At 44.7% G+C, this 12,283-nt stretch overlaps 1 protein-coding gene across 2 annotated transcripts in view; it reads right to left on the reverse strand.

Annotated features, from left to right (window-relative positions):
* The window catches only part of LOC115082247 (endoribonuclease Dicer), a gene marked incomplete at its 3' end in the record, with an annotated part of 129,039 nt that extends 117,337 nt beyond the window's left edge, over positions 1 to 11,702 (reverse strand). Inside the window, 2 exon segments of one of the 2 annotated variants that reach the window (XM_029586495.1) lie at positions 9,931 to 10,037; positions 11,653 to 11,702. 2 annotated transcript variants of the gene reach the window in all.
* Between the last annotated feature and the right edge of the window lie 581 nt (positions 11,703 to 12,283).

Raw genomic sequence — 12,283 nt, forward strand, 5'->3', positions numbered from 1 at the left:
TGACGGGCGTGGTGGCGTTCCTGGTCTTAGATAAACAGGCGCTTTTCACCATGGCTCAGCAGGCAGCGATCTGTAGCGACATAGCTGAAACATCAAATGACTGTTTGAGGATGGATTCCAGACGTCTGTCCTGGGCATCCTTGAACGCCGCTCCTCCCTCGACTGGGATGGTAGTGCACTTAGCGACCATGCAGACCATGGCATCCACTTTGGGGAATGCCAGGAGATCTTTGGCGGCGGGGTCCACCCCCTTTTGAAAGTGGCCTCCGGAGACTCCCATTCCAGGTCAATCAGCTGTTAAGAACATGCCATACTGGGTCAGACCAAGGGTCCATCAAGCCCAGCATCCTGTTTCCAACAGTGGCCAATTCAAGCCATAAGAACCTGGCAAGTACCCAAAAATTAAGTCTATTCCATGTTACCGTTGCTAGTAATAGCAGTGGCTATTTTCTAAGTCAACTTAATTAATAGCAGGTAATGGACTTCTCCTCCAAGAACTTATCCAATCCTTTTTTAAACACAGCTATACTAACTGCACTAACCACATCCTCTGGCAACAAATTCCAGAGTTTAATTGTGCGTTGAGTAAAAAAGAACTTTCTCCGATTAGTTTTAAATGTGCCACATGCTAACTTCTTGGAGTGCCCCCTAGTCTTTCTATTATCCGAAAGAGTAAATAACCGATTCACATCTACCCGTTCTAGACCTCTCATGATTTTAAACTCCTCTATCATATCCCCCCCTCAGCCGTCTCTTCTCCAAGCTGAAAAGTCCTAACCTCTTTAGTCTTTCCTCATAGGACGGCTTGCAGCAAAGGAAAATGGCAGGAGGCCTGACGGAGTCCCTCGAGGAGGGGGTTCGTCTTCGGTTCCCCTGTGGCACTTGTGCCTGGGATAGCGAGCTCTTTCAAGCTGTGCGCCACGAGGTCTGAAAGCTCGTCTTTGGCGAAGAACCGCCTCATGGTTCGGTATGGTTCCGTTCCTAGAGGGATTACTTCTTCCTCCAGGGAGTCTTGATCCTCGTCAGAGGTGTCCGTGTCCCCAATGCTGGGGCTTTTGGGCAGGCGAGGCACTTCTCTGGGTTTAGAGGGTCCCGGTTGCATGTGGACAAAGGTATGTAGGTCTTTGAAGAATTCTACCCAGGAGAAAGATGCTGGGTCTAATGGGAGCCCCATTTGAAGGAGGCTCCTGCTGGGGGTAGTGAGGTCCGGTGTACTGTCTGTGGATCCAGATCTCAGTACCGCCTGGGGAGGACCTTGGGCTGGATCACCCAGGGCCTCCTCGCACTTTATACACAAGGCCGTGGCCTCTTTGTGCTAAGCAGCTCTAATGTGGCATGCAGGGCAGAGGCCCTGGGCCTTAAGCTTCTTGTCCAGTTGTGCCATGGTTTGTGCGCCGAAAAACTCCAGTTTGTGTGTTCAAGCGTGCGCCAGGAGGCAGAGTTATGCACTCCGGGTGTGCCAAAGTTGAGCGCATAGGTCGGATGCGCGCTCAAAAAGATGCACGTGCCGCTGTGCGCACGGGGTTTACTTATGCGCCTGGCACAGTTGAGCGTGTGGCTGTGCGCATCACTGTGCGCACTGCATGTATGCACACAAGTGATTTTGTGTGCACAGCTCGCCTCTGTGCACACAGAACAAATCGGTGGACTGGGCGGCGATCAAATGGAAATGTCGACGATGACCACACGAGCAATATGGCGACCATGTCTGAGGATCTCCACATGGGAGGGCCCTCGTATCGAACCAGGGTCTAGCCCGGATAGGGCTGATCAACCCAGTAGCATTGACGTCGGCTGGTGATCTGTGTGGCTATTCGAGCCTCGGAGACCGGAGACTTTTAACAAGTTTTCTACCTTACCTTGTCTCAGCGTTTCCCGGTCTCGTTCCAGGCGGTCTCTGGCTGTGGGGGGACTGGGAAAGTACCTTCACCGCTGTGCTCGAATTTGCACCAGATGCCGGGGTCTAAGTTCACGCCGGGGGCTGGCTGCTGGACCGAGGCTTACCTCAGGGATCACGGAAATCACCTCAGGAATCTCGACTGGGACAGGGACCCGTAGGTATCACCGCAGGAGAGTGGGGCTTATCTGTAGAGGTAAGTTTTCTTCTTTGTTTTGGATTTCTTTGGTTAGAATACTCTAACGCTGTGCAAGCGTGTATAGAGTCCCGAACTACTATGGAGACGGAAAATACTGAAGCATATGGCGTCCTGCAAGGGTATATGTACTAGGGCTGACCTCAGATTGAAATCTGATCAGTCTCCAATTGCTATCAGGAGCACACTATACCCACTGGTCCTGAGTCCATCTGCTACACGCTAGGAAAATCAGCATTATACTGGCTACCCTCCAGTCTTCAAGTATCACAGCTGTTTTAAATGACAGGTTACAGATTAACAGTAAAGGGGTGGTAATTTCGTGTTTGATTTCTTTCAGGACTTTGGGGCAGATATCATCCAGTCTTGGTGATGTTACTCTTTAATTTGTCATTTTCATCTATTACATCTTCCACTAACACAGAGATTTGCTTACGTTGCTCAGAATGACAAATCACCAAAGAATGTTTCTGGTGAGAGCATGTCCCCAGTATCCTCCCTCAGTAAAGACCAAGGCAAAGAAGTTATTCAATGTTTCTGTTATTTCCTGGTCTTCCCTGTGCAGTCCTTTTATCCCTTTATCATCTGACGGCCCGACTGACTCCCTCATAGGATTTTTGCTTTAAATGTACTTGAAAAAGATTCTATTAGATTTTGCCTCACTTGCAAGCTTCCTCTCAAATTTTCTCTTGGTTTGTCTCACTAAGGTTTAATACCAAACCTGGTGGTATCTGTGCTCTTGCCTGTCATCAGGGTCTGCTTTCCATTTTTTGAAAAACGTCCTTTTGGCTTTAACTGCCTCTTTCACCTCATCAATAATCCCTGCTGGCAGTCATTTGGTATTCTTTCAGCCTTTTTTTTTTTTTTTTAAATGCATGTCTTGTAAGCCCAGATAAAATGTATTTTAGTCCTGGGGAATTCTGTGCTACTGCGCACCGTTCGTGGCGAAAATGAAGGCCCCAGTGTGCTGGGAACGGAGCGCACACCATTCACGGCGAAGATGTGTGAGAAAAGGGGGTGAGAGAGTGGGGGAGGGAGGGGAGAGAGAGAGAGAGAGTAGGGGGGTGAGCAGGAGAATGTAAGAAAGCAGGGAAGGTGACAGGGGGGGGGGTGTGACAGAGCGGGGGGGGGTTGCTTGAGTGTGGATGCCAGAGAGAGGGAACCTATATGAAGAGATTGTGAAAGTGTGTGTATGTATGTGAGAGATTGAGAGCTCGTGTGTATGGAAAAGCAATCGTGTATATGCGAGGGTGCTAGTCTGTGTAAAGAGATTGTGTGTGTGTGTTGAAAGAGAGAGCACTTGTGTGAAGGGGTGTGTGAGTGAGTGAGAGAGAGAGAGAGACATAGGTAGCCTGGGTGAGGGTGTATGCAAGAGATAAGGACCCTGTATGAGGGGATGGGTGTGTGCGAGAGAGAGAAGGCCCCTGTATGAGGGGATGAGTGTGTGCGAGAGAGTGAGGGAGCCTGTATGAGGGTGTGTGTATGTGTACTAGAGAGAGGGAGGGACAGAGGGAGCCTGTGTGAGGGGCAGTACTGAGAATGGGGTCAAACTCTGGGAGTGGCGATAGAGTGGAAGGGGTTGAGCCTAGAGATGGAGGGGAGAGATACTGGCAGGTGGAGGAGTTGGGGCCTGAGAGGGCAAAGTGGCCAGGGGAGTAGGGAGAGTGAGTGGAAGGGGCACTTTCTAGGGAAATTCTGCTCAAAATATTTAAAGTTCTGCGTCTTTAAGTAATAAATTTTTTGTATTAATTTAAAATGTAATTACTTAAAGACTGTCATGTAAATTACTTTATTTTGACAAATATAAAGTATGCAGATTTATTTGCTTTTATATACCGACATTCGTTGGAGTACATCACTTCGGTTCACAATATAACAATTGTAATAGTATGACAGGGGTGTCTTACTATTTATACATTGTAACATTAAACCTTGATGAGTAAACATTAAATAAAAACAACATTAAATATTAAGGATTGGATATTGCAAATTCAATTTTAGAACTGGGCTATATATATATATATATATAATTATAAGTTTTTGTGTGCAGAATTCCCCCAGGAGTAGTATTTTGAAACAATGCCTAGGCTTCATACAAAGTTTATTTTTTCTAATTTAATTTTTACTGAACTTCAAATCATTACCTATGATACAAATTCGAAAGAAAAAAATGCATTCTGGAATAAAACAAGTAATATCATATAAAAGAAAAAAAAAAACAAACAAAAAAAAACTTTCACATAACACATCAAGAGTTCTCATCAAAGGAAGGGAGGCAAATCAAAAGGTAAGGGAAAAAAGAAAAAAATGCTACCTATGCATCAATTATCTGTACCTAATTACACCCCTCCCCCCCAAAGTCACCAGAATTATCAGCAATAAAAGGATCTCCATGTCTCAGATGATAAACTTGTTCCTTTGCAGGGAAATTTTAGAAGAAAGGAAGCCCCCCCGCCCCCGACTCCGAAACACGTTTAAGATTCAGAAAAATTCTCCTTCTAGCCAGAGATTCTTCAGAAAGATCAGGAAAAATGTGTCTCTTCTGTCCATGGAATAGGTCCTCTTTGAATCTGTTAAAAAAACTAAACCTCCCTGGCAACCACCTATGACTGGGGGACATATTGCATACTTACCCTTCGCTCTCCGCACCACTCTCCAGGTCTGGCGTCAGTGGAAGGCCAGGCTGGTAGGGCCCGAACGGTACACTACACTGACTCACCTACACACCGACACTGTTTATCCCATTCGCGATACTTCAGCAGTAGTTCAACGGTGGCTGTCAGCGGGTATCACTAGAATGTCGCATGTGCAGTCTCAGGGGACCTTGTTCACCTTTGAGCAGTTACGTAGCTGAAACAATCTGGGCGACGGGGACTTTTTGCATTATGCTAAGCTTTACCATTTTGTCCAGCGGGGACTCCGGGGGGGCACCCTAAAACTGACGGGTACTCTGTTCGAGACCTATTGTAAGCAAGCTTCTACTGTGCGGGGTGTCATCTCCAAAATATATGGTCTCCTTAACGGCCTATTAAAAGCCATCCCGCGTCACCGCACATTATGGGATCAGGATTTACCCTCCCCGCTAGAGGACACCGACTGGGATATTATATACTCATTAGCCCATAAATGTTCCGTCTCGGCCAGTCTACAGGAAAACTGTTATAAATTAATTTACCGCTGGCACTATACACCGGAACGCCTTCATAAGTTTCAGCCCACCATCTCTAACCAATGCTGGCGGGGTTGTGGTCATATTGGTACCTATTTCCACATATGGTGGGGGCATGCCCTAAAGTGACCCTGACTTGGCGGGCGGTCTTGGAATGGCTCACGGAGCTGGTACTGACGCCGGTGTTAGCTGCTCCACAGCATGCTCTTTTAGGTCTCCCCGTCCCTAATCACAATAAAGAGACACAAAAATTCTTGTTGCACGTTTTTATTGCAGCTCGTACTGAGATTGCCTATTTCTGGAAACAAGCGAACACACCCAGTTTGGCTAGAATCCAACATCGGCTTCACACATATTACCAACTTAGCAGACTCACTGCGGTACACAGGGATCGTCTGGTGGTGTTCGAGCGGGTGTGGAGCTGTTATACTAAGCGGCTCACTCTGCAACAGCGACCCGCATAACTGTTGTTTCCCGTGCGGGCAGTCTTGGCCGGGAACCTGTCCGCCTTTTAGGGCGTTCTTGTCCTTCTGGTTTTTCATGGTTTTTCATGTACCCTAGGCCTTCTCCCGATACATGCCTTTCCGCCCTTTGAAGAATTTTTAACCTGCCAGAGCTAGATTTCTCCTGTCCTATTTTTACTATTGATGATTTGCTTTTCCCTCTAGAGTGAATATGCTTCATTCCCTCTCTGTGGCTAGATTGTCTCCCAGCCTTTCCATGCTAGTTACACACTCCCGGTTGTGTTGGGGGGGGGGGGGGTGGGCAGATTGGGTTGGGGTGCGTATATATGTCTAAAACTTTGGTTAATCACCTATTCTTAGTTTTGCCAGTCTTGCTGCATTTTCATGTCTGTTGCTATTACTATGGCATATTCATTGTGATGCATTTTAGTCTATGTTATTTATGCTACTGTTCTGTTCTGTATTTCTGTTTTGCCTTGATTACCAATAAAAAACGTTTATACCAAAAAAAAAAAAAAAAACTAAACCTTTTATTGGTCTCTGAAACACATGAAATAACCAAAGTAGCTCGTGCTGTTATAATACCCTGAGATCTCTGTAGAAAACATGAAAGATCAGAGCTAGTTATAGGAGCAAGAACGTCTGAAGCTCCTTCCTCTGAATTTAATAACCTCTTTTTCCCAGGAATACAAACACATCTAGACAATTCAATTTTCTTTTCAGTAGAAAACTGTAACACCTTCAATAGCATATTTCTTAAATAATTCTAACCCAGAAAGTAAACGAATTTGAGGAAAATTTAATAGGCGACTCACATTTAAAGCGTAAAGGCAAACTCTCTTTAATACCAGCCACCTCAGTGGGTTGTAAAGTAGCAACAATATTAGAGGCAAACACTTGAGATTCCAGGGTCCCAATTCTACGATTCAGACAATATAGAAGTTCCAACAGAGACAGAACATAAACGAGACACAGGCTGAATTAAGGAGACCTCCACCTGAGTTACCACTTTCCATATGCCTCTAAGTAATATCTCCTGAGGTTTCCACAGAATCAATCTTCTGAGGAAAAAGCACTGCCTCAGGTATAGGAAGGCAATTGGTCCCAACAAAATATAGAGAAGAGGGCTTGACAATTCCAGTAGCTCGACAAAAGGGCAGCAATACCCTCCTGATCGTGCCTCTCACTCTGCAGGGTCCCAGCCTTAATTCCAGGTGGACTCTCTTACTGAGAAAAACCACGGTTTCAATCAACCTCACCTAGCTGGGGCAAAGATGGTGGGTAGCGCGCTCCAGGACTTAAAGAAGTTTCCAAACAATTCATTACCTGAGATGAACTGGCTGATCAAACCTGGGAGAATCACATGGACATCCCCACAGGAAGCTGATACTAAAAGCAGCCACGACCTGCCCTTTTTGCTTCCTCCCCATAGTCCAACAAGGGCGGGGAGGGAACCCGGGTGCGCATGGCTGCACCCTCATGGTGCATTGAATTTAAAGGTCCCTGCAGTCCCATGCTATCAGTATCACTGGTACATCAGCTAGAGGCTCTCACTGTTCTCCACCACTGAGACTTTACTGCTGCACTGGAACAAACCAGCTCCCCAATACAAGCTTTTAACCTTTGTAACCACTCCTTTTAGTTATTTTCCAACTTATTTTGTCATTCTATCATCCTTTCCCCATCTAAAGTTATATAGTACTGCAGTAATTTTACTTAATGTCCTCCCTCCAGTGATGAGGTCAGATTTGATTGCATTATGATCGCTACTGTTTTGTGGTCCCAGCACAGTAATCCCTTCTACCAGGTCATGCATTCAACAGAGGACTAGATCTAAATTAGCTGCCCCTCTTGTTGATCCTAGGCCCAGCTGCCCTATGACAGTCATTTAAGGCATCAAGAAACGCAACTTCTCTAGCATTTATTTATTTTATTTATTTTTCTATGCCGACATTCGATTTGACATATCACATCGGTTTACATATAACAAGATGTCTAAGGCGAACCTAATAATGACATGGTACATTATAACAGCATAACTGAGTAACTGGCTACATACAAATAACTGTTTTACAAGATAGTATTACCTTAACATGCTTGATAATATATTCTGTATTAACTTATGCTAAGAGTTTAATTTAACTATGTACAATGGCAGGGTAGGAAACAGGGGGGCGGGGGTGGAATTATTTGTCTAGTGTGAAAGCTTTCCAGAAGAGCCAGGTTTTGAGGTTCTTTCGGAAGGTGGGTGTAGAGGGGTCAGTTCTGAGAGTGGTTGGAAGGTTGTTCCATAGGTGAGAACCCGCTACGGATGCAGCTCGTTCTCTAGTGGAGACTCTATGAACTTCCTTGGCGGGGGGAATGGGGAGCAGGCCTGTGTTGGTTGAGTGGAGATTTCTACTGGGGTTGTAGGGGGTTAGAGGACCTTGTAACCAGCTGGCTTTGTCATTGTGGATTGCTTTATGTATGAGCATGAGTGTTTTGTATTGAGATCTGAACGGGACGGGCAGCCAGTGGAGTTGTTTGAGTGCGGGTGTGATGTGATCTGTTTTTTCCTTATTCGTTAGTGACCGTGCGGCGGCATTTTGTAGGAGTTGGAGGGGCTTGAGGGTAGATGCAGGGAGGCCGATAAGGAGGGCATTGCAATAGTCTATTTTGGCGAAAAGGAGGGATTGCAGAACCGTCCGGTAGTCCGGGGAAGGGGGGGTGTGAAGTAGAGGTTGGAGTTTCTTCAGGATTTGGAGTTTGTAGAATCCTTCTTTTATCAATGTCTTGATATGCTGTTTGAAGTTCAGTTCCTGGTCCAGGGTGACTCAGGTCTCTGTCGGTAGTATGTTGTATTTGGTTAGAGCTGTGGGGTCAGATATGGGTATTGATGTATTTCTGGAGAGGTGAAGAATTTCTGTCTTGCTCTGGTTGAGCGTTAGTGCCATTTCTGAAAGGATGGTGGTTATGTTTGTCTGATATGCTTCCCATTGGTTTAGGGCATTGCCGATGTCATCTCTGATGGGGAGCAGGATGGGGAGCAGGATCTCATCAGCGTAAAGAAAGTAGATGAGACCTGTTTTGTCTAGGTATTTGCATAGTGGCAGCATATCCACTGGAGCGCACTGTACTTTATCGGCCTGATAATTGCGTTCCCAAATGTATTTCTCTTCCTAATCTTTGCTAGCATTTCAGTCTATTTTCTTCATCTTGGCCAGGTGGATGGTAGTATACACCTACTACTATACTTTTACCTGTCATACATGGAATTTCTATCCAAAAGTACTCCACAGTGCATTTTGTTTCTTAAAAGCCATTTATCTTGCTCGACTGACACATCCTTTACACATAAAGCCACCCCTCTATCAATTTGATCTGCCCCGTCACATTGATATAATTTATACCCTAGTATCATTGTCCCATTTATTATCCTCCTTCCACCACATCTCTGCGATACCTCTTATGTACATGCCCAATAGAGGAGTGTTTTCAGTGCTAGCCTGGTTGTGGAGGTGCGACATAGCCTGGGGCCATTGATAAAGAGGAAGACATGAGGAGAGAGAAAGAGTGAGGTCAGGATGGGTAGCGGGGACTGAGAGACATGAATGTTAAATAGGGCTCATTGGTGGGGGAGTTCCTGGGAGAAAGAAAGCAGTATGTTGGGCAAGGGGGAGAGAGAAATGAGTACTAGGCAGCAGTCTGCCCTCTAAATTGTTCTGCTAATGTACTCTCAACTGGGTGTATACATTTTTTTTTTAAGTGAGTGGTGGCAGAATAGGATCTTTCATTTCCCCCTCTCCCAGCACCCTCCCCCTGCCTGGAAATAGGAATGAAAAGGGGAATTGAGTGCCTGGCAGGCAAGCGGGAGGGGCATCATTTACCCTAGAGTGAGCCCTGAAAGTGATGAACCCTGAATAGTAGGAGGCACAATCTGAACTTGGACCGCCAAGTTTCAGAGCTTCTTGTTCAAACTACTAAATTACACAGAAGTCTCACACACACACCAGGAATACAGCTCCTTAGTATTCCCAGCATATGGTGACTGAGCATTATCCTGAAATGTGCCTGCAAGGGTTTGGTGACAAAATACCCCACACAATCTACTGTCCAGCAAGGATAAGTGTGCTGCTATTATGGCTTCCTCCTTAGCATCTTCAGTGCTCACATGGATTGTTTTTAATTCCAAGTGAGCACAGGGAACTTATTTTTCTAGGCTTACCATTTTAATCTTGGAGACCTGGGTATGTGTGCGTCTCCTCTGAAATGCATTTTGACATCACGATATTACGTCTTGTGAGTTAATCACATCATTCCCAGACATCTATTCTGCAAACAAAACAAAGCATTGCAATTCAGGACCAGGGAGAAAAATATTTTATTATATTAAATACAACACTGGAGATAAAAGGGATACACTCAACAAAATCCCCTCTATAAAGATATAGGTCCCAAAGCAGCAAAACTAGTCACACTGATCAAAGTATTAACTTGACCTGGCTTTCTGTCTCTGTCTTGATCTTACTCCTCAATCTGCTTTTTTACCCTAGGATACTTTTAGACTTCTAAAACAAATGTACACTATTTTTTGGGTCCTGCAGCATTCTGCTTCCAAGTGGCAAAGATAAGAGAGGAAAAATAAAATTACAGAGCAATAATATTGCTATAAATGATAAAAACAATGTGTTTAAATTGGTTAATTTTCTTTTTCAGCTAGGCCATAGGAGAGATTTCAAATGGCTAAAATATTTTCCTTGGATACATTTCTGTATGCTCACATTTGACTGATTTTACAGGGTGCTTGCTCTATGTGAAAGAACAGAGAGGTTTGTCTAGTGAAGTACAGGGACTGTCTCCTAAATACTTAAAAACACTCTCTCTGGACCAATCTGCAGTTTTCTGCTCCTTTGGTTTTGAAGGCAGAACTGTAATTTCCTCAGATATGTCAAGATCATTTTGTTTTCAATTTCTGCCAAATTTTAGCAGAAAAATCCACAATATTTTAAACAGAATCTGCCAATCTTGGAAATATAATATACTAAAATGAGTTTCCCTGTCACTACAGATTAAACCGATGTTTTAAAAGAGTTAACACGGGGCTGGAAAAATCCCAGGCAACAGGTCTCCAAGGTGCCTAAAATTCATCACCTACTAGAGTACCAAAAACAGATATTGCTGTCAGTGAGGCCTCAGCCTGGGGACAGACATGACTGCTGTTGCCTCTAATGGAGTCGGAGGACAGACGTCACTGCTATTGCCGCTGGCAAAGTCTGGGTCAAGGGACAGCGATGCAGCCACTTCCACCGGCAGCAGGAGCCTGGGAAGAAAAAAACATGGCTGCCTGTGTCAGCGGAACTAAGGGAAAAATGCCAGGGCTGCTAGCACCGGCAGGATCCAAGGAGAGACATCACCACTCAGGACTGCCCTCATCGCTGAGTTACACAGGAGGGGAAGGAGGCGAGAGTGCCAGAAGCTGAGGAAGAGGCTAGAAGGGTGGGGAGGATGCGGGCAAGGAATCCCTGAAGGGAGAAGAAAGGGAGGAGAAAAATCAATAGAACCAAAGAGCTAAGAGAAATAGATAAGTATGAGAAAAATGTGTGAAGCTTGCTGGGCAGACTGGATGGGCCGTTTGGTCTTTTTCTGCCGTCATTTCTATGTTTCTATATATTAAGACAATGGAATATATAAAACTTTTTTTTTTTTTTTTTTTTTTTAAATGACCAAAAAAATAAAATAAGGAAAGCATCCTTGGCTCCTAAAAAAATTGGCTGCCATCTATCCTAAATATTTTACAGACCCCTGCTCTGGCCCATATTTTAAACTCAAAGTCTTATTCTGAGATAGCTTTCATCTTAAGTGAAAAAATTACAGCACATTTTGTCAGTCTCTTGACCTAAAATAAGGAAAACACTTTCAGTGATGACATCACAGGCAAAGGTTTTACCTCAAACGCCGATTCTCAAGTCTGTAATTCTGATTCACCCTAGGTAACCTAAAAGGGAATATAAAAGAACCAGCTTAACACAGAGCTCTTGTAAGATTCGCTTGTCTGCCCTCCTGCACTCTTATTATTTAGCTGTAAGGGGACTGCACCCGATCTCACAAAATCTAATAAGCAATGACCCACACAAGTCAGTTTTGGGCAGATAGTTACATATTAGGTTTGTGGAAGTAATCAGGCTAGCCGCACTCAGCATTTTTCCCCATAGTACATCAGGCCTATGATAAGCACCAGATAACATTCTAGATCGCTTATTACAGAAGTCAAGTCTTAAAGGGAATTTCCCATTATGCAAAACTGTACAACACAGAATTCTTCTAAATATTATGCTCTACAGTAGAAGACAAGGGGGCCGATGCAATACCGTGTGCCAGCCTAACGTGTGTTCTGGATGCACTTCCATAACCCCCGATCCAATAAGGGGATGAGCGTGTCCAACAGCACTCAGCACATGTAAATTCCATGTAGATGAGGCTATTAGCTAATCCCCGCAATCCAATAAATTTTCCATGAGACCCATGCGCCTTTGCAATGTGGCAAATTTTATGCCAGCTCAGGGCCGGCGTAAAGATAT

Source organism: Rhinatrema bivittatum, unplaced genomic scaffold, assembly GCF_901001135.1.
Source record: "Rhinatrema bivittatum unplaced genomic scaffold, aRhiBiv1.1, whole genome shotgun sequence".
Classification (NCBI taxonomy): Eukaryota; Metazoa; Chordata; class Amphibia; order Gymnophiona; family Rhinatrematidae; genus Rhinatrema; species Rhinatrema bivittatum.